Source organism: Schistocerca americana, chromosome X (genome assembly GCF_021461395.2).
Source record: "Schistocerca americana isolate TAMUIC-IGC-003095 chromosome X, iqSchAmer2.1, whole genome shotgun sequence".
Lineage (NCBI taxonomy): Eukaryota > Metazoa > Arthropoda > Insecta > Orthoptera > Acrididae > Schistocerca > Schistocerca americana.
The window spans coordinates 312,173,484-312,197,782 of NC_060130.1; the positions used below are offsets into that span (position 1 = coordinate 312,173,484).

The 24,299-nt window shown below is 39.7% G+C and overlaps 1 protein-coding gene across 1 annotated transcript in view; it reads left to right on the forward strand.

Moving 5' to 3' along the window:
• Positions 1–24,299, forward strand: part of LOC124555987 (ornithine decarboxylase antizyme 1) — a 147,242-nt gene that overhangs the window by 59,201 nt on the left and 63,742 nt on the right. The gene's annotated exons all lie outside the window — the stretch shown is intronic.

The window sequence follows — 24,299 nt, forward strand, 5'->3', positions numbered from 1 at the left end:
AACGACTTGTTCTGAGTTGTATTGTCTCTCCCTCTGTGTTCTTCATCTTCTTATATATGTGTGTTTCTCTTTATCTGTCTTTTTTCTCGTATCTTAAGAGTTAGTTTAATGTAAGCACGTATGTACCGTTCTATGTCGCTTGTTCTCCTTTGATTAAGCTTAGTTCTTACTAATGGCTTTTCTATAGTACAACCTGGCATATAGTTGTATAGCATCTTGGTTGTGTTAACCTGCACATATTCATTTTACTCTAACTTTTGCAGTGTTTACACTCTCACTTACCCATACTTAAGTCTATATTAGTTATGTCAGTACATAATGATACACATTCTTAGGTGTTGCAAGTTCCTGTTTTGTATATGATAACATGTTAATTGAGATTCAGTCCTTGTTTTACGTTGTTTACATTATGATTTATCCACATTCACTATACCTACAATGATGTGAATTCTTGTTTTGTTCATTGTATAACTGTTACAAATATCTATACTAGTTTGGATCTCTTTGTGTCACACTGTTTATGATGTTTCCTAGTAATATGTGTTCCAACTTAGCCTTTACTAATACTGTAATATGTTGTGATGGCATTACCAGAAAATAACCCCTATTTTCTATGTATGCTTTACATATATCTCGTAGTATTAGTGGAAAAATTTCCTTAAATTGTTTATAATTTTTTCCTAGCTATGCCTGTTTGATAGTCATGCCTTATTTTCATCAACACTCACGTCTTATCCTTATTAGTCATCCCTATTGGTGATATTACAAGTCTCTTAATGATCAATACAGTTGTAATTATAGTCATTGAGTTTATGTTATCTGGATTCCCGAGCAGTTGTGTGATAATCATAACAAACTTACGCTCTCAGTTATATTTTTACGAAGTGCTTGGGAAAGTGAAAGTTACACTAACTGTGGCATTTTTGTGGTAAAAGCAATTCGTAGTAAGGTAGATTTTGGATCACTTGGCATATTCAGTGTTTGGATTGGAACTAGTGTCCCCTCCAGTGCTATTTTTTGTGTATGTGGTGATGTTTGTATGTCTCTTGAGCCGAAATATCCTTGTTATGAAAAAGATGATTTCCCACAGAAATTTTCTCTGGGAAAGAACGTGTTATTTTTGTTCCTCTTTCACTGATTACAGAAACCTATTAACTTAATTATAGATCATATTCATTTTTGATCGTATTATTTCTATGAGGTAATATCAATGTAAAGAGGAAGTGTTTGTGAAAACTGTGTGGCCGATCTGACCAGCACTACCTACCTTGTGCCTGTTCACTACACTGCATGGGAATATAAGTTTAGCTGGTGCTGGAAAATGTTTCCGCTCTGCCTTAGTGGAACAGGACAGAGAGTGTTCGTTAGCTTTCGCGGCACAATGGCAGCATGGGTGCACTAAAAATGTGGAGAAACGAACAACGGCACATTCCTGTGTGGCCTACATGACTTGTAGTGCAATCGTAGATGGACAAACGGTCCTTCTGCCAAATTTTTAAATGAGGCGTTCCGTTGGCTGTTTACATTTCTCGGGATAAGCTTCTCGAACCATATGGTAGCATAATGTGAAAAGCGAGTATTCCTGCACGATGTACTCAAGGTCTGTTTGGACTCGACTGTCACACAACAAAAATGTGACAGGGGGTTGGTCAGTTAGGACTGTGAAAATGCGGGCATGAAGCTATGTCGATGACACATTCCAGGTATGACGTCATGGTGAAAATACACTGCATCAGTTCGTGGACCACATGAAAGGTGTACACCTCAACATTAAATTTACCACTGAGATGGAGAAGGATGGAAAGCTACCGTTCTTGGATGTTTTAGTTGGGCGGAAAGCAGGACGCTGGCTTGGTCATTCAGTATACTGGAAACAGACGCACAGTGATCGAAGTTTGAACGCCGACAATCGTCACCACCATACTCGCATAAAAAAGGTCCTGAACACGTTAATACACAGAGCAAAAGTTATTTCTGGGGGTGACCACCTGCAGTCTAAACCGTAGCACTTGAACACGTGTTCAGAGAGAATGATTATAGCAAAAGAGACATTGCAAACGCTTTCATATGCCACCGAAGAAGGTCGGCCTGTGAATCGGCCGAAGAAGCCAAACTGCGGGCTATCCTGTGTTACAGTGGGGCAACTAGCAGCAAGTTAGCATGTGTACTGCAGAGACATGACTGAGACCAGTATTCCGCCCACCCCCAGGATACGAGATACGCTGCGCACTGTTACAGACGACATAGCAGTGTGTGGTGTCCCTTGCGAGTGCGGCAGAATCTACATAGGTCAGACAAAAAACTGGGTGTGAAATCTTATGGGACTTAACTGCTAGGGTCATCAGTCCCTAAGCTTACACACTACTTAACCTAAATTATCCTAAGGACAAACACACACACCCATGCCCGAGGGAGGACTCGAACATCCGCCGGGATCAGCCGCACGGTCCATGACTGCAGCGCCTAAGACCGCTCGGCTAATCCCGCGCGGCATAGGCCAGACAATTCGCACAGTTGCAGAGCGATTTACCGAGCACAAAAGACATATTAAACAAAGGGAGCTTGACAAATTGGCCATAGCTGAGCATTACCTGGAAAATGGGCACAAAACACAGTTTCAGAACACGAGAGTCCTTGCTCATGTCTCATCATACTGGGATTCCGTTTTAAAACAGGCGGCTGAGACTAGAAAGAACTGCAGCAAAGTTTGAGAATTTTAGTTGAACTGATGTGGCTTGTAAACCGAGAAGATTTTATGCAGATATGCCACCCCAAAAGCCTCCGAGGTCACAGAACTGATAGAGTTGCTTCTGAAAATGTGTGGTTGCTAATGATGCAGGCACCCAATGGTAAAACCTTTTCAGGGGAGAATAAGTACCATACTGTAGATTTTCTTGCAACATGCAAAATTAAATTTGTTAAAAGATTGTTGGAGGGTACTGCTCAGACATGAGCAAGTCGGTATGCTGCACAGTTCACCTTATATGATGTATTTGAACAAATTTTTGTAAATAGAGACTGGAACCAAGCAAAGCAAAGTAGACTACAAAACGAATTTCTGAATGGACCAATGTATTATGGTGGTAAATATTCAATGAGGGAATTTTTTTCAGGAAGAGTTAAGGAAGTTAGTACATTTAGACAGACCATTGGGAATGTTAACTTAAATCTCTACTTTAAGGAGGAGATTATCAGAGAACTTGCAGTGGAAACCTATACATTGCCCCGCTGAGTCTATTGAAAACTTTTTGGATTTCATTGAAAGGATGGATCAGACAATGTGCTACAAACCGGGCTCAGGAGGTAATGATACAGGAAATAACATTAGGGAGCTTAGGGAGAAAAGGAACAATATGAGTTTGATAACAATCATAAAAATTGAGACATCTGTGGAAATCAAAATGAAAACTGGAAGGAGAACTGAAATAGGTATAGAAATCAAAATGATAAATGGAGGGAAAACAGACGAACGTACAATGGTGAAATTAGGAACCAGGGGGATCCAGGAGGGAATGACTAACAGGACGAGCAAAGGACAGTGTAGGAAGATAGAGAAATGAGAGGGGAGATGAATACAAGAGGTCAACAGGAACAGAATTCTTTAAACTACGATATGTTCCAACTGGGGTCCGATTTTGGGCAAGACACAATGACGGAACTAGGACCAGGCAGCAGGAAACTAATTATAAGGGAAATAATGGAAAGTTTCAAAATAAGTATATAAGAAGGCACTAAGGGAGGAAAGGATATATGGTATGGAGACCATCCTAGGACATGGTGATCTATTTGGGGGGTGTGGTTTAATCAGTATGATAAGGGAAAGCTTATAGATAAAGTTTCAACAAAACATCCATGAATCAAGTGGTCGATATTAATATTGGGGGTTTGTTTAAAGAGAGGGTTCACAATGTGGTAGATAGTGAAATAAATAATGTTGGCTTGGCAGCTATTTCAAGTAATGAACATGTATCAGCCAACTGGATAAAGTGAATGTATGCTGTGAGGAAGAGAATGAGAGTGTGAATGAAGACATTGGAAACATTGAATTAGTTGAAGTTGGCACTACTCCAGTGGAAGATGATGTGGTACATGGTGAAATGAATAGTGCTGGCTTGGCAGCTATGTTAAGTAATGAAAATGTATCAGCTGTGTAACTGGATGAAGTGAATGTGTGCTGTGACGAAGAGAATGAGTGTTGGACTGAAGAGATGGAAACATTGAATTGGGTGAAGTTGAGACTATTCCAGTGGAAGATGATGTTAATTATTGTTAATTATGTTAAGGCACTAGTGTCTGTTTCTAACGTTATTATGAATGGAGATGTGGAGGAAGGTCCATTTTTATTGATAGCGGTTATCGTGTGCAGAAGGGCTGCAGAGGATAATGTGATTGATGCTGTGAATAGCTCTACAGAATCCGGTGACATAATTTTTGTGGCAAATTCTAAGAACGAAAAAGTGAAGCAAGCACATTTACTTATGAAAGCTTGGGAGAGTAAAAGAGAAAGCAATTTTGGTATAGATGACTTAGTAGCAGGGGTCAAGTGGTTTCAGAAGTGGGCACCTGAGAATTGGGGGCTAAGCAAGCTTGATTATGCTAGGAAAATTGGGAAATTAAATAAAGAGAATAATGAGTATAAAACTTCAATTAAAAATATTCAATGAGGATAAAGAGTTGGACTTAGTGGAGGAAAAATGTGTGTTCATGATAGGAAAAGGCAGCATATGCAATGATGATCCAGAATGTAATGGTTTAATTAGTGGTAGTGGTGAGGATGAAATTAAAACGTTCCTTATTCCTAATGCTGAACAACAAATGGTTATACACACATCAAAAAAAGTTTTGCTTCATCTCAGTTCCGAGAGTTCCGGAACCTATACAGAAAATTGTAATAGAGATCAACATAAACATCATTTCCGCCCTTTTTATTGCCCATGAAAACTACACTTTGCGTGTTGTACCACCATACAGTAAGACCTTCAGAGATGGTTGCCCATATTGCTGTACCCACTGATACCTCTAATACCCAGTAGCACGTCCTCTTTCATTGATGCATGCCTGTATTCGTCGTGGGATACTACACACAAGTTCATCAAGGCACTGTTTGTCCAGATTGTCCCACTCCCCAACGGCATTTCGGCGTAGATCCCTCAGAGTGCCTGGTGGGTCAGATAATACATAAACAGTCCTTTTCAATCTATCCCAGGCATATTCGATAGGGTTCATGTCTGGAGAACATGCTGGCCACTCTAGTCGAGCGATGTTATCCTGAAGGAAGTCATTCACAAGACGTGCATGATGGGGGCGCGAATTTTCGTCCATGAAGTCGAAGCCTCGTCAATATGCTGCCAGTATGGTTGCACTATAGGTCGGATGATGGCAGTCACCGATCATACAGCTATTACCGCGCCTTCCATGACCACCAGCGGCGTACGTCTGCCCCACATAATGCTACCCCAAAACATCAGGGAACCTCCACCCTGCCGCATTCGCCGGACAGTGTGTCTAAGCCGTTCAGCCTGACCAGGCTGCCTCCAAACTCGTCTCTGAAGATTGTCTGGTTGAAGGCATATGCGACACTCATCGGTGAAGAGAACGTGATGCCAGTCCTGAGCGGTTCATTCGGCATGTTGTTGGGCCCTTCTGTACTGCACTGCATGGTGTCATGGTGGCAAAGATGGGCCTCGCCATGGACGTCGGGAGTGAAGTTGCGCATCATGCAGCCTATTGTACACAGTTTGAGTGGTAACACGATGTCCTGTGGCTGCACGAAAAGCATTATTCAACATGGTGGCGTTGCTGTCAGGGTTCTTCCAGAGGTAGCGGTCATCCACTGCAGTAGTAGCCCTTGGGCGGCCTGAGTGAGTCATGTCATCGACAGTTCCTGTCTCTCTGTATCTCCTCCATGTCCAAACAACATCGTTTTGGTTCACTCCGAAACGCCTGGACACTTTTCTTGTTGAGAGCCCTTCCTGGCACGAAGTAACAATGAGGACGCTACTTGGTCACCACACGAGTGATGTCACCGATATTGCATGTGTAAACACCCTAATTCCATTGTACCATTGGAGTGATGCCACTTTTTGACGTGCCATAAAATCGTTTTAACTTTGTGACACCACTTTTCTTCTCCAATAATAGAGTTATGTCTTTCGACAGCTATCTCACGCCAGATTTTCGAAGCACCATGACAATCTTTCGATTTTAGTGTTAGTTATTTTGCTACGTGTGTGTTTCAGAGTGTCAGCAAATGTCTAAAAGTTCTTGTTTCAACAGTTGCGTAGTTTATTGAACCATACAAAGAGCAACTTTGTTTGTGGAAAAGCAGAAACGAGTGCTATAGAGTTTAACATATCAAGACTGTCTGAAACTGTGTGTCTGTGTGAAAACTTCCTTGGTTGTGATTAACTTACTACAAAAGCTAAAACGAGGTCTATTCACAATGCCTACACCAACCGCCACAACAGAACTTCCTGTGGAGGATCTACAGGTCCATTTAAATTGATTTCTGACAATTCTGTAACAATTCTACAGTTTACAGAACGTCGAACTCGAGACCTTTGCCTTTCTTGGACAAGTGCTCTAGTGACCAAGCTACCCAAGCACGACTCACGACCCCTCCTCACAGCTTCTATTCAGCCAGTACCTCGTCAGTTGGAAGAGCACTTGCCCGTGAAAGGCAAAGATCCTGAGTTCGAGTCTCTGTCCAGCACACAGTTTTAATCTTCCAGGAAGTTTCAACTGTACAGTTGTCAATAAAATGAACTATAGCTTATTTATTGCTTTCTCTGATACATATTGAGAACTACATTCCCACATTTTCTTTAAAATAAAAGCCAGGCAGTTGTGAAAGTTGAATAAATAATGCTACATATTACTTTTCTTAAGCCAATACAAAAATAAAGCATTTTATTCTTTATGGTAAGTGAACAGCTATTATGACAAAAAAATTATGTGGAGTATGATGTCATTATGTATGGTGAGTATCAAGTAACTATGTCAAAATAATGTGTGTGTTTTATCCTAATAGTATGTACTATGAACAACGACAACGTGGTATTTTAACAGGAACATAACATTAGCTTTCTACATTCATCGTTGCTGGTCTTTAAGTGTTTTACCACTGAAGTTATGAACATAATGGTTAATGTCTGTGGTGAAAGTACACGATGTTTTTCGTAGGCGCAGCTAGGATTTGATTTAAATTGGGTTTCGATTAACAAACATCACAAATAAAGTGGACTTGTAATATAATGGCAAAGGCAATATACACTAATGACCCAAATCATTATGACCACCTATTTGGTAGCTTGTTTGTCCGTCTTTACAACGAAATACATCACTAATTCTGCGTATCAGGGATCCGACAGTTTGTTGGTAGGTTTTTGAGGATATATTGCATTCAATATCTACGCACAGGTCATGTAATTCAATAACGGTCCGCTGATTTACGTAGGCGGTGAATTTAGTCACCGAGACATCAATGAGAGTTCACTATAATGATCCTCAAACCACTGTAACACGACTCTGGCTTCGAGACACGGATAATTATACTGCTGAAAAATGACACCGCCGTCGTTGAACACATCAAGCATGAAGGAATGTCAGTGTGTCTTCGATTACTACCACGGATCCCATGCAAGCTCAGGAGAATGCATCCCACAGCTTAACACTGCTCCCACCACTCTGCGTCTGTAGCACGCTGCGTGTTTCGAACCTCTGCTCACTTTGGTGACGTGTTTGTGGAGACGACCAGCGACCTAGTGTAACAAAAAGGTGATTCATCCGAAGAGCCGACACGTTTCCATTGATCTACGGTCTAATCCCAATGGTCCCGTGCTCACTGCAATCACAACCGACGAAGTCGTTGGGCAAACATGTGAACACGTAAGTGTGGTCTGCTGCGGAGCTCCATGTTCAACAATATAAGACGCACGGTGTGCTACGAAATAATTGTGCGTACATTGGCATTGTTCTCCAGCAGAGATGCAACAGATCACCGGCTATCCTCCTTTACAGAACAAACAAGCCACCAAACCCGGTGTTCTGTGAAGAGTCATGGACGGTCAATCATTTAGCACCTATTGGTGTGTTAACTGTCTTTCTACCTCTTTCTGTATATGCTCACGACAGTAGCACATGAACATTCGACTAACTTCGCCGTTTTAGAGATACTCGTTCACAGGCTCTGCATAATAATAATCTGTCCTTTGTCAAGTCACTTATCTCAGTGGATTTCCCCATTTGAGGCCCATATCTTCGCTAGTGTGATCCCCCATCCGTGTCTGCACCGCTTGCATATATTTTTTTTTTACCTCGTCATGTGCCCACAACACCACCTGGCGGCATCCAACGTAGCAGTGGGTATTGGTCATAATGTTTTGGCTTATCAGTGTACAGAGTGTCTGCTAAGAGTCTTTAGAAACTTATTATCTGGCGTTTCGTCAGATATTTGAAGTTCCGTTTTTGTGGAGTGTAGCTAGAGTCAGCACAGACAAATACTGCGTCGTGTCGACGAAAATCGTGGTTTCGCTTCCCATTACAAGCAAAATAATTTTAAAATCGGAATGCTTCATGCCCATTTGACAGAGCAGTCTCAAATTAATCCGATGCGATGTACTTTTTATTGACATGTATTAATAAGAACAGTCAAACACGAAGAATCACCAGTACTCCAGCAGCGATAGCACAGCCCATCCCCACATTGACCACTGCCACGATGCAACAGCCCTCCTCAATCGCTGCTGGAGTGCTGTTTATTCAGGCGTCGCATTCTTCGTCTGGGCTGATTCCAGATACTCATTGCAGGAACGAAATTACAAATATATTCTGCTGAAACACCAGAGAAACTGTGCCTGATGCAGCATAGAAGAGACACCTGTATATATATATATATATATATATATATATATACACATATATATATATATATATATATATATATATATATATATATATATATATATACAGGGCTATTACAAATGATTGAAGCGATTTCATAAATTCACTGTAGCTCCATTCATTGATATATGGTCACGACACACTACAGATACGTAGAAAAACTCATAAAGTTTTGTTTGGCTGAAGCCCCACTTCAGGTTTCTGCCGCCAGAGCGCTCGAGAGCGCAGTGAGACAAAATGGCGACAGCAGGGGAGTAAGCGTATGTCGTGCTTGAAATGCACTCACATCAGTCAGTCATAATAGTGCAACGACACTTCAGGACGAAGTTCAACAAAGATCCACCAACTGCTAACTCCATTCGGCGATGGTATGCGCAGTTTAAAGCTTCTGGATGCCTCTGTAAGGGGAAATCAACGGGTCGGCCTGCAGTGAGCGAAGAAACGGTTGAACGTGTGCGGGCAAGTTTCACGCGTAGCCCGCGGAAGTCGACGAATAAAGCAAGCAGGGAGCTAAACGTACCACAGCCGACGATTTGGAAGATCTTACGGAAAAGGCTAAAGCAGAAGCCTTACCGTTTACATTTGCTACAAGCCCTGACACCCGATGACAAAGTCAAACGCTTTGAATTTTCGGCGCGGATGCAACAGCTCATGGAAGAGGATGCGTTCAGTGCGAAACTTGTTTTCAGTGATGAAGCAACATTTTTTCTTAATAGTGAAGTGAACAGACACAATGTGCGAATCTGGGCGGTAGAGAATCCTCACGCATTCGTGCAGCAAATTAGCAATTCACCAAAAGTTAACGTGTCTTGTGCAATCTCACGGTTTAAAGTTTACGGCCCCTTTTTCTTCTGCGAAAAAAACGTTACAGGACACGTGTATCTGGACATGCTGGAAAATTGGCTCATGCCACAACTGGAGACCGACAGCGCCGACTTCATCTTTCAACAGGATGGTGCTCCACCGCACTTCCATCATGATGTTCGGCATTTCTTAAACAGGAGATAGGAAAACTGATGGATCGGTCGTGGTGGAGATCATGATCAGCAGTTCATGTCATGGCCTCCACGCTCTCCCGACTTAACCCCATGCAATTTCTTTCTGTGGGGTTATGTGAAAGATTCAGTGTTTAAACCTCCTCTAGCAAGAAACGTGCCAGAACTGCGAGCTCGCATAAACGATGCTTTCGAACTCATTAATGGGGACATGCGGCGCCGAGTGTGGGAGGAACTTGATTATCGGCTTGATATCTGCCGAATCACTAAAGGGGCACATATCGAACATTTGTGAATGCCTAAAAAAACTTTTTGAGTTTTTGAATGTGTGTGCAAAGCATTGTGAAAATATCTCAAATAATAAAGTTATTGCAGAGCTGTGAAATCGCCTCAATCATTTGTAATAACCTACCTGTGATATATATATATATATACACTGGGTGTCCCTCCTACACTGCATCATTATAGTGAACTCATGTTGATGTCTCAGGGACCAAATCCACCTGATGTAAATCCTGTGGAATCTATCTGAGTCGCTATCGGACGCCATCATCGCATACGTAAATCAGTGGCCTGTTATTTACACGAATTACATGATCTATATATATATATATATATATATATATATATATATATATATTGTATAGAGATAGAAGTGAACAATTGAACAATATATATATATATGCATATGCAGGTCATGTAATTCATGTAAATAATGGGCCACAATTGTTCACTTCTATCTCTATACAATATATATATAAGTTTAGTTTTTTAGGTATCTTCGCCAGCTAAGATCATTAGGGACAGAGCTTTAGTCGAATTTCTTATTACTTGAGATGAAGAAAGAAGTAAGAACTTTACAAGGAACCATCCCAGCATTCACCTAGTGTTAACTAGTAAATCACAGAAAATCTAAATGTGGATGGTCGGTTCTGGGGTTCAACTCAGGTCTCCCAGATATTAGGACATTAGGCACTACGCAACCCATCTCAGTGCTATGATAGAAATGACAGATGAAAATTATAAGGTTTCATGAAAGCGCCAAATAGGAACATTTACATATTCAATTGTGGTACTTATTAATAGTAATGGATATGAAATTAAACTAAACATGTAAGGAGTTTTGATCGCTAAGCTTGACAATGGCCGGCTGCTGCACGAAGTTTGCCAACTTTTGCCGACAGATAAATCCACTGATTTCTATTATAGCTTGTGAAAGTTTTCCTATCGGTTTTGCCCCCTTTAACTGATTGGTACCTGTTGGTAAAAGTCTGAAGTCATCATACCATTTGTGTTCCTTCTGAAGAACCTACCAACCAAGCAGTCAAGTGAATAACTGTGTTGGAGCAAGATAAATTTCATTCCATCCTCATTACTACAAATAAACACCATTCTTGAATATACACATATCAATAATATGCTTTCAGGAAACATTACTCCAGCCACCCTATATCAGAAAACATTAGTTTTTCACCTTTCGATGAACACTTAATTCATCGGCCTAAAACATGCAATACCACAGTTCACCAGTATGTTGAAGAATTTGTAGAAGAAAAGTGGTCGAGCAACAAAATTTCTTTTCGTTAAGTCAGTGTGTCAGAAAACCCATTTGGTTAGTAAATATCATAATACATGAGTGTTATGGAAATTACATAGTTAGTGACCATCAGTTTTTACTTTCCATTTGATGATTTTTTGCAATATTCACTCTTGTTTCATTTTGTATCAGTACAATCATTCTCAGCATTTTGTTGCCCCACTGTAGAAATCGTGTGCTTCCTGCCAGCTCTTTTATTTATCATTGCTGAATTTCACAGTAGAGGACATGACAGTCATCAAGTGACCATTGTGTAGTAAACTTCATCAGTAAAAGTAAGCGCCACATCTAAATGTATTATTTGTAATGAAAGTGTTATGGACTGGGTAGATATGACACGGTGAACAAACAAGGCATACAAAAGTTTATTGAGATGGTTACAACGAGAAAGATTGGTAAACATTTTGTTTTGGTGAACTGTACCGCTGTTGTTCGTGAAAAGTGCAATATATTTTATTAGAAGGACCATTTTTTTGGAAAAGATGTAGTGCAAAATGAATCTCACATTTATCGATCGTCAGTTCAAGAATTTGACCTGAAAACACACAGTTTGTTTTGTGGAGAAGATCCGACACAGGATTACTTGAAAACTGAGCTGAAGAAAGCGACTTTTTTTAAAATGTAGTTTCCGATGTAACAAATACATATTCAAAATCAATAAAGGAAATGGTGATCAAACGGAATATAGTCTGGGGAACTCAAGTAAAATTTCGAGTAAGCTGTATTGAAGACCATTTCATTGTTGAAGGTACAAATCATGGTAACTGTGCGAAAAAGTTTTTCTAATCTGATGTTGCAGTTCACAGTAGCAATGGACGCGCAAAAGATGATGAAATAGATACCTGTCAGGGTGCATTTCGTTTGTGAACATTTACAAGCAAATGAAGATGAAGGACAGTTCATACCCTAAGACTTTTGAAAAATTATAATGGATATTTCCCAAAGATCGAGACGAAACAAAATCGGCTGTTCTAAAAGTAGTATGAATATCTGTTACTAGTTAGACAAATAAATCAGCAAAACAAAACCGTGATATGCTTTCAAAACACAAGATAGTTCATCTTATTTGACAAGTGATATGAGGCCAGAAGCAAAGACCAACAAGAGGGATGCAACTGAATGGTTGAAACTGCAACAGTAATTTTGAAGAACATTAGATCATGCGTTTCAGAAGTGGAGACACATCTCCTTTCAGACAAGCTACTGGAAAAAATTTGAAAAAGACATCCAGAGTCGCTGAAATTCAGGGTTGACCTGAATTTTTTGAAAAACCTACCAAGTGAATTAAATTGGGTTTTGTCGCGGCAGAGGTTCGAGTCCTCCCTCGGTCATGGGTGTGTGTGTTTGTCTTTAGGATAATTTATGTTAAATACTGTGTAAGCTTAGGGACTGATGACCTTAAATTGGGTTTTATTGAATTTTTGGACATTTGATCATAATGACATTTAAATAGATCCATAAAGATTTTTTGATTAATTGACACAAAAAACTAAGCTGTTCTTACAACTACTTTATTATTGGAAAACTGGCAGCACAAACATTATGCAAGTTGTCGATTTTGATTAATATACACAAAAAACTAAGGCGTTCTTACAATTACTTTATTAGTGGAAAACTGGCAGCACAAACATTATGCAAGTTGTCGAACTATCGATGGATATTTCAGAAAATCCTGCTATGGAACTCTATAAGAATGTAATAAAGAACGAAAGAAGCTTGCACTATAACCTTTTCACTATCTTGCTAGTATGTTAGAACTAAGATTGAGAGAGAGAGAGAGAGTGGTAACTGTTCCACAAGAATAAAGTGTAGAAATCTGGCTGATAGAGATGCATCCAGAATGGATTGGAAATGTTAAGTCTTTTAGGATTGCTGATTCTGATTATTTTCCTGCCACTGTGTTTTATGATGCAGTTGTAACACAGTTTCATTCAAACAAATGGTAGAAGATTATGGGGCTGAAAACAGTCAAGAACAAAGAAAACTTACAAAAAAGGATTTATTACTTTTGTGAAAAGCCTTATTTCTTTATGCGCTTACTGGCAGTTGGGAGTTCCAACGTCAGGTGCGTAATGGGGCTCCTTAGGGATATGGCAGGAAGAGAGGGGAAGTAAACCAATGGGCACTCCATGTGCATACCGGGGGGAGTCATTCCAGATGTGGAAAGGGTCCTTCCGGATGCCATGAAGGGTACAGGGTGCACCCATCTGCAGGTGGTCGCTCATGTCGGCACCAATGATGTGTGTCGCTATGGATCGGAGGAAATCCTTTCTGGCTTCCGGCGGCTATCTGATTTGGTGAAGACTGCCAGTCTCGCTAGTGGGATGAAAGCAGAGCTCACCGTCTGCAGCATTGTCGACATGACTGACTGCGGACCTTTGATACAGAGCCGAGTGGAGGGTCTGAATCAGAGACTGAGACGGTTCTGCGACCGTGTGGGCTGCAGATTCCCCGACTTGCGCCATAGGGTGGTGGGGTTTCGGGTTCCGCTGGATAGGTCAGGAGTCCACTACACGCAGCAAGCGGCTACACGGGCAGCAGGGGTTGTGTGGCGTGGACTGGGCGGTTTTTTAGGTTAGATGGCCTCGGGCAAGTACAAAAAGGGCAACAGTCTCAAAGGGTGCAGGGCAAAGTCAGCACATGCGGAGACCAAGCAGCAATCGGTATTGTAATTGTAAACTGTCGAATCTGCGTTGGTAAAGTACCGGAACTTCAAGCACTGATAGAAAGCACCGAAGCTGAAATCGTTATAGGTACAGAAAGCTGGCTTAAGCCAGAGATAAATTCTGCCGAAATTTTTACAAAGGCACAGACAGTGATTAGAAAGGATAGATTGCATGCAACAGGTGGTGGCGTGTTTGCCGCTGTTAGTAGTAGTTTATCCTGTAGTGAAGTAGAAGTGGATAGTTCCTGTGAATTATTATGGGTGGAGGTTACACTCAACAACCGAGCTAGGTTAATAATTGGCTCCTTTTACCGACCTCCCGACTCGGCAGCATTAGTGGCAGAACAACTGAGAGAAAATTTGGAATACATTTCACATAAATTTTCTCAGAATGTTATAGTCTTAGATCGAGATTTCAATTTAGCAGATATAGACTGGGACACTCAGATGTTTAGGACGGGTGGTAGGGACAGAGCATTATACTGAGTGCACTATCCGAAAATTACCTCGAGCAATTAAATAGAGAAGTGACTCGTGGAGATAACATCTTGGACCTACTGATAACAAACAGACCCGAAATTTTCGACTCTGTAAGTGCAGAACAGGGAATCAGTGATCATAAGGCCGTTGCAGCATCCCTGAATATGGAAGTTAATAGGAAAAAAAAGTGAGGAAGGTTTATCTGTTTAGCAAGAGTAATAGAAGGCAGATTTCAGACTACCTAACAGATCAAAACAAAAATTTCTGTTCCGACACTGACAATGTTGAGTGTTTATGGAAAAAGTTCAAGGCAATCGTAAAATGCGTTTTAGACAGGTACGTGCCGAATAAAACTGTGAGGGACAGGAAAAACCCACTGTGGTTCAACAACAAAGTTAGGAAACCACTGCAAAAGCAAAGAGAGCATAACTCCAAGTTTAAACGCAGCCAAAACCTCTCAGACAAACAGAAGCTGAACGATGTCAAAGTTAGCGTAAGGAGGGCTATGTGTGAACCGTTCAGTGAATTCGAAAGTAAAATTCTATGTACCGACTTGACAGAAAATCCAAGGAAGTTCTGGTCTTACGTTAAATCAGTAAGTGGCTCGAAACAGCATATCGAGGCACTCCGGGATGATGATGGCATTGAAACAGAGGATGACACACGTAGAGCTGACATACTAAACACCTTTTTCCAAAGCTGTTTCACAGAGGAAGACCGCACTGCAGTTCCTTCTCTAAATCCTCGCACAAATGAAAAAAATGGCTGACATCGAAATAAGTATCCAAGGAATAGAAAAGCAACTGGAATCACTCAACAGAGGGAAGTCCACTGGACCTGACGGGATACCATTTCGATTCTACACAGAGTACGCGAAAGAAATTGCCCCCCTTTTAACAGCCGTGTAGCGCAAGTCTCTAGAGGAACGGAAGGTTCCAAATGATTGGAAAGAGCACAGGTAGTCCCAGTCTTCAAGAAGGGTCGTCGAGCAGAAGCGCAAAACTTTAGATCTATATCTCTGACGTCGATCTGTTGTAGAATTTTAGAACATGTTTTTTGCTCTCGTATCATATCGTTTTTGGAAACCCAGAATCTACTCTGTAGGAATCAACATGGATTCCGGAAACAGCGATCGTGTGAGACCCAACTCGCTTTATTTGTTCATGAGACCCAGAAAATATTAGATACAGGCTCCCAGGTAGATGCTATTTTCCTTGACTTCCGGAAGGCGTTCGATACAGTTCCGCACTGTCGCCTGATAAACAAAGTAAGAGCCTACGGAATATCAGACCAGCTGTGTGGCTGGATTGAAGAGTTTTTAGCAAACAGAACACAGCATGTTGTTATCAATGGAGAGACGTCTACAGACGTTAAAGTAACCTCTGACATGCCACAGGGGAGTGTTATGGGACCATTGCTTTTCACAATATATATAAATGACCTAGTAGATAGTGTCGGAAGTTCTATGCGGCTTTTTGCGGATGATGCTGTAGTATACAGAGAAGTTGCAGCATTAGAAAATTGTAGCGAAATGCAGGAAGATCTGCAGCGTATAGGCACTTGGTGCAGGGAGTGCCAACTGACCCTTAACATAAACAAATGTAATGTATTGCGAATACATAGAAAGAAGGATTCTTTATTGTATGATTATATGATAGCAGAACAAACACTGGTAGCTGTTACTTCTGTAAAATATCTTTGAGTATGCTTGTGGAACGATTCGAAATGGAATGATCATATAAAATTAATTGTTGGTAAGGCGGGTACCAGGTTGAGATTCATTGGGAGAGTCCTTAGAAAATGTACTCCATCAACAAAGGAGGTGGCTTACAAAACACTCGTTCGACCTATACTTGAGTATTGCCCATCAGTGTGGGATCCGTACCAGATCGGGTTGACAGAGGAGATAGAGAAGATCCAAAGAAAAGCAGCGCGTTTCGTCACAGGGTTATTTGGTAACCGTGATAGCGTTACGGAGATGTTTAGCAAACTCAAGTGGCAGACTCTGCAAGAGAGGCGCTCCGCATCGCGGTGTAGCTTGCTCGCCAGGTTTCGAGAGGGTGTGTTTCTGGGTGAGGCATCAAATATATTGCTTCCCCCTACTTATACCTCCCGAGGAGATCACGAATGTAAAATCAGAGAGATTCGAGGCGCGCGGAGGCTTTCAGACAGTCGTTCTTCCCGCGAACCATACACGACTGGAACAGGAAAGGGAGGTAATGACAGTGGCACGTAAAGTGCCCCCGTCACACATCGTGGGTGGCTTGTGGAGTATAAATCTAGATGTAGATGTAGATGTAAATGTACCTAAGGGCTTGTTTGATCAAAATTAATAAATAATTTAGATGAGAAAAGAGCTGATAAGTTGGTGAAGATTTATAGAGTTCTACATACTTTCAAAAAGGGCTAAATTTTATTTTACAGTCATTTCAATTCCACATCAAGTTGAAGATTCTGCAAATGTAAATGTTACTTAACCCTCATATGGTGTCTGGTGTCTTTTTAGGCCCCCAAGGCTCGTTCAACTACAAAGAAACTCTCTTAATGTGGAAGTAGACTTTTCATCCGCCAGATGTGCTTTTTATGGGCTTTTATTATAACTCAGTAAAATATTTATGGTTATATCATGGTAACACAATAATTCGAAATTTTTGAAATGTGGTCAGAAAATACCCGAGCTATGCAATATGTGTTTTTCAATGTTATATTTCATCTTTACTACAAAAATACAAACTTAGCAACAGTGCACCTTCTAAACCAACATTTATATGTCCATTGTTGTAAACAGTCCGTTGAAAATATATACATAGGCATTATTTTGACAAATTCACAATTAGGAATCGCATTTTGTTGTAGTAATATGTGGTACTGTATTTTATTCATCATGGACAATAATAAATATTTTGAAAGGGACTACAGTCTCAAGTAGGCTTTTGCAGATTTACAGAAGAGTGATAATGATAATGAACCATTTTTTAGAAATGAGGAAGAGAGTGATGCTGATGTAGGTATAACAGAGAGAGATATATAGGTCAGAGAGCTAGTGGATGTGACTGATTGTGAAAAAGATGATAATGGTATTCAGGAAACTAGTTTACCTACTCTACCTACTCTTATACCTTGAAGTGGACAGATAACATATGACATAGTATCACCTGATGTGCACAAGCAGGTTTAAAGGAATGTAATATATGAAACTGCATCTATTATATGTCATGACATCTTAGACCTCAGTTAGAGACAATGTTCCAAGTCTGAAACGAAAATGGTGTGATTCCTGCCCAAGGTCAAAGGACAGGAAAATGAATGAACAACGTGGTGAGTGTCACAAGTTTGTCTGTAGAGAACACGTCAGAGAAACAGTGTTGTGTAATGATTGTTCATCATCTGATGTGAGGAGCAAGTAGAAATTTATTTCTAACACAATTGCTTAAATGTGAAATCACACATCGCATCAGTTAATTGCAGTATTGTTACATAGTGTGTCACAGTAAATGATAACAGCCAAACAGTTGCAGAATAAAGATTATTGAAATCCTTGATCACAGTTTTGGTACATCTAAATATACCTTCATCAGAAGCAAAAATACACCTGAACAGGAAGACATCTTAATTAGCAAAAATCTTAGCATCATAGGTGAGATAGAAGGAAACAAACACTTATAGCTTTAAGTAACCATGAAAATTACCAAAGCATTACAAGCACAGAAACTTTTACTCGCTTACTAAAATCACATCCTGCAGTGGAGCTGCATAAAACAATTGTGCGAAAGGCGTCGTCAGTAGTTAAAATTAAAATATCACCTCAATCTATACAGCATAATTATAAAGAGATGATCGATGCGAACACGGCATACTATCAGTACTTAGCCTGTGAACTAGTATGAAGAGGGTGTGGAAGCACTACGGCAGACAATTTCACCGAGGGAGGGCACTTGGTGTATGCGCGAGAATCTCGTGCAAGTTAAAGTCTAGGATACATACTACCGAAAACGAACAAAATGTTGTAAATCGAAACCATCTGTCGTCATGAATAAGAAACATAACAGAATCATTTAAACCACACATACACATCGAAAACCGCGAACAACAATCATCAAAAATACGTAAAATCCCAAAAAGACAGGAAAGGAGCATCTCACCGGCATCAACAGACAAGAAAACTAGCTTCTAGTCAGCCAGACTGTATTAAGTCAGAGCAAGAAGGGGTTTGAAACTATGCAAAAAAATTTTGTTTCCAAGCTGCACCTGTTCGTTAAGAATAAATCCATCTTTTGGAGATAGATGTTTGAAAATTTCTAATTTCTGGAACAGGTCCACTTTGTAACCCTTACTCCGTGTAGCAATTCTATGTCATCCAGTTTTCCCCATTTCTACCTAGTATGTTTCGTCATATCTTACTTTAATGGGTCTACCTGTCTGTCCAAGGTAATTGTTGGGGCAGTCGTTACATGTAACTTTGTAAACTCCAGATTTAATGTCGAGTTCTTCCCGTGCCCCAATAGTATGAATCACTCTTTGTTTTAAAATATTGTTTACGGAAAAGGCAACTCTGTACCCGTACTGCTTCTGTAGAAGTCTCCTTATCTTGCAAGAAACGATCCCCAAAAACGGAATAGAAATAAAGTTATTTCCCTCACTCTTTGTAGCCCTGTTATCTCCTGGGACACAGGCAAATTGTTGTTCATTGTTTCTATTGTATTCCGGTGTTTTAAATGGTTCTGGTATTTTTATTTACTAAGACTGAAGGTTTAAGTTAGCACAACCTTCAAAATTTTGATGTGCATGAGTATATATCCCGGAGTTTTAATGCGCGCGAGTGTCTCGCGGTTACAACAAGTGCCCTCTCTCGGTGAAATTGTCTGCCCTAGTGCTTCCACACCCTTTTCACGATAGTTCACAGGCTAATTACTGATAGTATGCCGTGTTAGCATCGACCATCTCTTTATAATTATGCTGCACAGATGGAGGTGATATTTTAATATTAACTACTGATGGCGCCTTTGGCACGATTGTTTTATGCATCTCCACTGCAGGATGTGATTTTAGTAAGGGACTAAAAGTTTTTGTGCTTCTAATACTTTCGTAATTTTCATGGTTACTTAAAGCTATATGTGTTTTTTTTTTCCTTTTATCTCAGTTATGTTGCTAGGTTTTTTGCTAATGAAGGTGTCTTCCTGTCCAGGTGTATTTTTGTATCTGATGAAGATATATTTAGATGTACCGAAAATGTGGTCAAGGAATTCAATAAATCTTTATTCTGCAACTGTTTGGCTTTTATCATTTACCATGAAGATTTTCAACAGTTGCTGTTTCAGCCATGTTTACAATTTTGAATATTTTGTGTTAAAATAATTTTTGGTACTAAATAATATATATATTTTCATATTTCAAACATAACTAGTACATAATTACAACCTATAGATAATTATAGCAATCAACTATGGAGTTCTCATTTCAACATCGTGCATGAGTCTCCCAAAAAATCATTACTACTTTGTGAAAATATTTTGTATTTTCTCACCATAAAGTTGCTAGAATCGCTTTGGAATCAAAAAGAACTATTGCAAATAATATGTTTTCCCAGAGCTGATACCATGCAAGGCTTAACAGTGTTTCTTATATAGCAAGAAATGTTATAAACTATATTAATAAATTAAATTCTTGTGACAGTAAATAGTTCTCTTTTTTAATTTGTATTTTAATAAAATTTTGATAACTATAGTTGGGTTTTCTTGAGTTTTTGACATTTCTAAAAATTTTTTGGCCTATGGTTTTTTGAATTGGGTTTAATTAAAACAACCCTGCTGAAACTGCTTCTTAGAAGGATCAACTGTCCAAAAAATAAAGGACACTGTTCAAAGCTAAAGATGAGGATCAGCTGACTTCCATATTCGGTTATTTCAGCCATAAGACTGGGATTAAATGTTTCTAATACGCAACTATGTCTTGAACAAACATTATATATAAAAATATGGATCCAGAGATTTTATAGAAGCGCTTTTGCCTTTTGAATTAACTCCATAATGATATCAGACAGTTTGAAGTATCCAATATTCAAAACGCAGTAGAAACTCTCAAGACAATTATTTATCCAGTTTGTGTTCAACAACATGAACATAAATATTGATAAATTTAATAACAAATATAACCAGTACCCATGAAAACTAACTTTTTGTCCTTTATTTAATGTTATTCTGTTTATTTTATTGTTGCCAAAACAGTTAGCCCGATGCCTTTTGAATTTCTTTGTTTCCAAAACTATTACCCTGATGCACACACATCCTATTAAATTTGTAAACGGCGGTATTTACTTACCGCCTAGGTTTTTCGTCACTCTCTTCGAATTCTTGAAATCCCACTTTCATAGTCTACAACTTCCTTCTTATGAAATTTTGTGTCTTACTTCTCAGTTTCAGATATTGCATATATCATGTAAATGTAGAACAGTAAATGTAAATAAACAGAGGGACTATGATATTGCCCATACTACAAGAGCCTCTCTCCTGCATAATATTATTTAAATAAACATTTCACAAAATACTTTTCATTGTAATAACGATTTCCACAGTTTCCGGCAAGTGCAATGACAATGGTAATTCAAGGTTGCAGCCATGTTAATGAATGTTTTCTCACTGTTCCCAGCCTCAGCAATTGTGGCAATTGGGGTAAGCCTCACACAGTGCTACCTGGACTTTCCAAGACTGCAGAGGAATGTCATTCCTTTGATACTGAATCTACACATTAGTGTGAGGTTTGAATCCCCTAAACCCCTCCCCCACCCTCTGACTACATCCATGATGTTCCTGCTATATGCTACATTTGTGTGAATGTGAACAATCAGTTGTGTAATTAGTGAAAGATCAGGTGTAGTTTCACACCAGGTCATTTAATACTGCACATGGTGGAAAGTAACAGAGTACTGGCAATAGACACATATCCTTTTAATTTCAATGCATTTAATCACTAACCTAGTAGATTTGAGAAAAGAAAAATACAAGGTTTGTGGTGACGCTATAATTTCAGGTTTTATCTACTGCTTCAATTTAAATACATAAATCGCTTCAACAGGTTTCTCTAAAAAAGAAGTTTCAGAATTAAGATGAGTAGTGTTCTTACATCCGGCTTTGCAGGATTAATTTCTAGAATCAATCCTTCACAAAATGTGTCATGTCATTCTGAATAAGAGACTTCCAATACACATAATATATACTAGTAAATCTAGTTAGTTACTTAATTACATGGTCCATATATCATTTGAACGATGTTGATGATAATTTCTAAAAGAAAAACCAATTACAATAACTACAGTCTGTCCAAAATTACTTTAGGATTGACACTACGGGAGAGCACGTGGAGCCGCGGGACAGAGTTGCCATGTCTCACACGGAACACATTTCATTCAACTAGCACAAACAGGCAAACTATTCACTTTATAAATATGGAACTTGCATTAGTGAGTTCTGAAAGAATTACACTACATTTTGACTTAGTTTTATCTGTCGCAACAAATTATTAACATTATATTATGACAGTTTACGAAAGTACGTTTTCTCAAGATGTTACCGAATTTTTGACAAGCTGGGAATTTTTTTTTAAGTTAGGTGAGTACATAATGTGAATGAAATCTTACAAATGCTTCATATTTTCATATATTGGAAACCAGAACTCTGTCAGAGATCTCTAATGTAAGATAATATGACTTAAATAACACTCACAATGGTCCGCTCGCGCATTGTCTATTAATCCGGCGGCCATACAGTTTTGACACGAGATACAAATTGCTATAGGTTTGTAATGATGCCGCTATTAAATTTTGGGATCCGCCTACTTAATTCTAACTCAATCAAAAATAACATTAAGCTTGTTTATCACGATGGGAAAACGTATCTTAAATAAGCCAACCTTTCTTGTTTAGAAAGAACAAAAGCGATACAAATAACAGGGCTCCTGTATTACTCCAGTTATATATTTATTATGTGTGACGCATGCTGAATACCTGAGATGAACTCCCTTTGAAATTAGTTGCTGTTAAGGCCTTATTATTCAAATTTTCAAACCTAAGATGATACAATTTTGCTATGTAGGCACTTATATAAACTGCGTACAACAAACATGTAGCTGGATCAGCCTGTGCCCCACTTCTACGGGGATAGTGGAGAAACTCAACTGATGCCACTTTCGTTGCTATGACGATTTCCTGAAGTGTCATTAACACTGTCACTGTCGTCATTTAGTGACATTAACATCTCCACCACTGAATTTTCCAAAAGAGCTTCATTCTGGCACACGCTTTACATGATGTTCTGCGTATGTTTGGCGGCTTTCTTCCAGTCTTCAGCTGTGACGTTCCTGACAGCTTCTCTTATGAGGGCTTCAGCTGCAGCGTAGATCAATTTTTTATCTAACTTTTAATTTGGGCCCACATTAATTCTACTAGGCTGAAATGGCAGTGGTATGGTGGAAGCCTAGCGACTGTATGCCCGCGTTTTTCTGCCAGCCAGTTCGTCGATTTCGCATAGGGGGGACTCTGGCTTATGGAGAGATATTTTTCCATAAGCTCGACCTTCTTAAGTTCATCACCTACATAGACGTTCTGATGCTGAAGCCAATCAATTATTTCCTCCTTTCAGTTTGCCATGGTAGGTGCCTTATCAACAACAGCTGAGTGGCAAGGAGCATTATCTAGTACAATTGATGACTATTTACTAAGATTTAGTATTAGTGAGCCTTCGAACCACTTTGCAAATGTAAAATGGTTCATTTCATCGTGATAATCGCCTGTTTTCTTTGATTTAACATGCAAGGTGTCTGCATGAAGAATAATAAGTCTGCCACCCATGCCACAAGGCAACGTAATTGTTCCTTTAGCTGTTTCTTCTGTCCAGCCCTGCTTGACAACGTAACCAGAACCGATCCACGTTTCGTCAAGCCACACCACTTCGTCGATATTTATGCTACAGTGGCCCTCAAAAATCGGCAATGCCATGCAGCTATATCCTCCCTCTCCATCAACAGCTTATGGCCACAGAAATGTCCATAATGAAAACCAAGGTTATGTAAAACTGTAGACAAGGATTTATGACTGCCTTGAAAAAGTCCTGATTCCTTAAGTGCGACCAGTAACTTCCTGAGCGTCGGATGTTCCTTCCTGCGATCGTAATCATAAACATGACTCGTATCCTCTGCAAACGAGTCGATATTGGTAAGCCGCTTATCCATATGAAGTTTTTTTACCAGGGGACTTAAGTTTCGATGGTTCTTTAACTTCCTTTTCTTTGTCAAACATTTCCTTCCCAGTCTTCACAAAAGTGTTTTTGTTTATATTTGGAGCTGCAGTATTTCTGTCGACCACTTTGTTGATGGAGAGCAGCGAGCCACCATTAATTTCTTCATTCTCAAAGTAGGCACGTAACATGCAAACCATTTCTCTTGACTGCCCTCGTATGGCACTCCTCTAACCAAGAGAACGACGTCGAACTTTCCACTTATAACTTTCGACGAATTTCCCACTGACATCGATGAGTACCAAACAACGGATAACAGTAACAACGAATAGCGGTAACAACTAATAACAGTAACAACTTCTACAACCGTAAAAACGAACGCATAGAAAGTCACAGGGCGTAACAATCACACAGGACAGCAAGCTGGCTGCAGC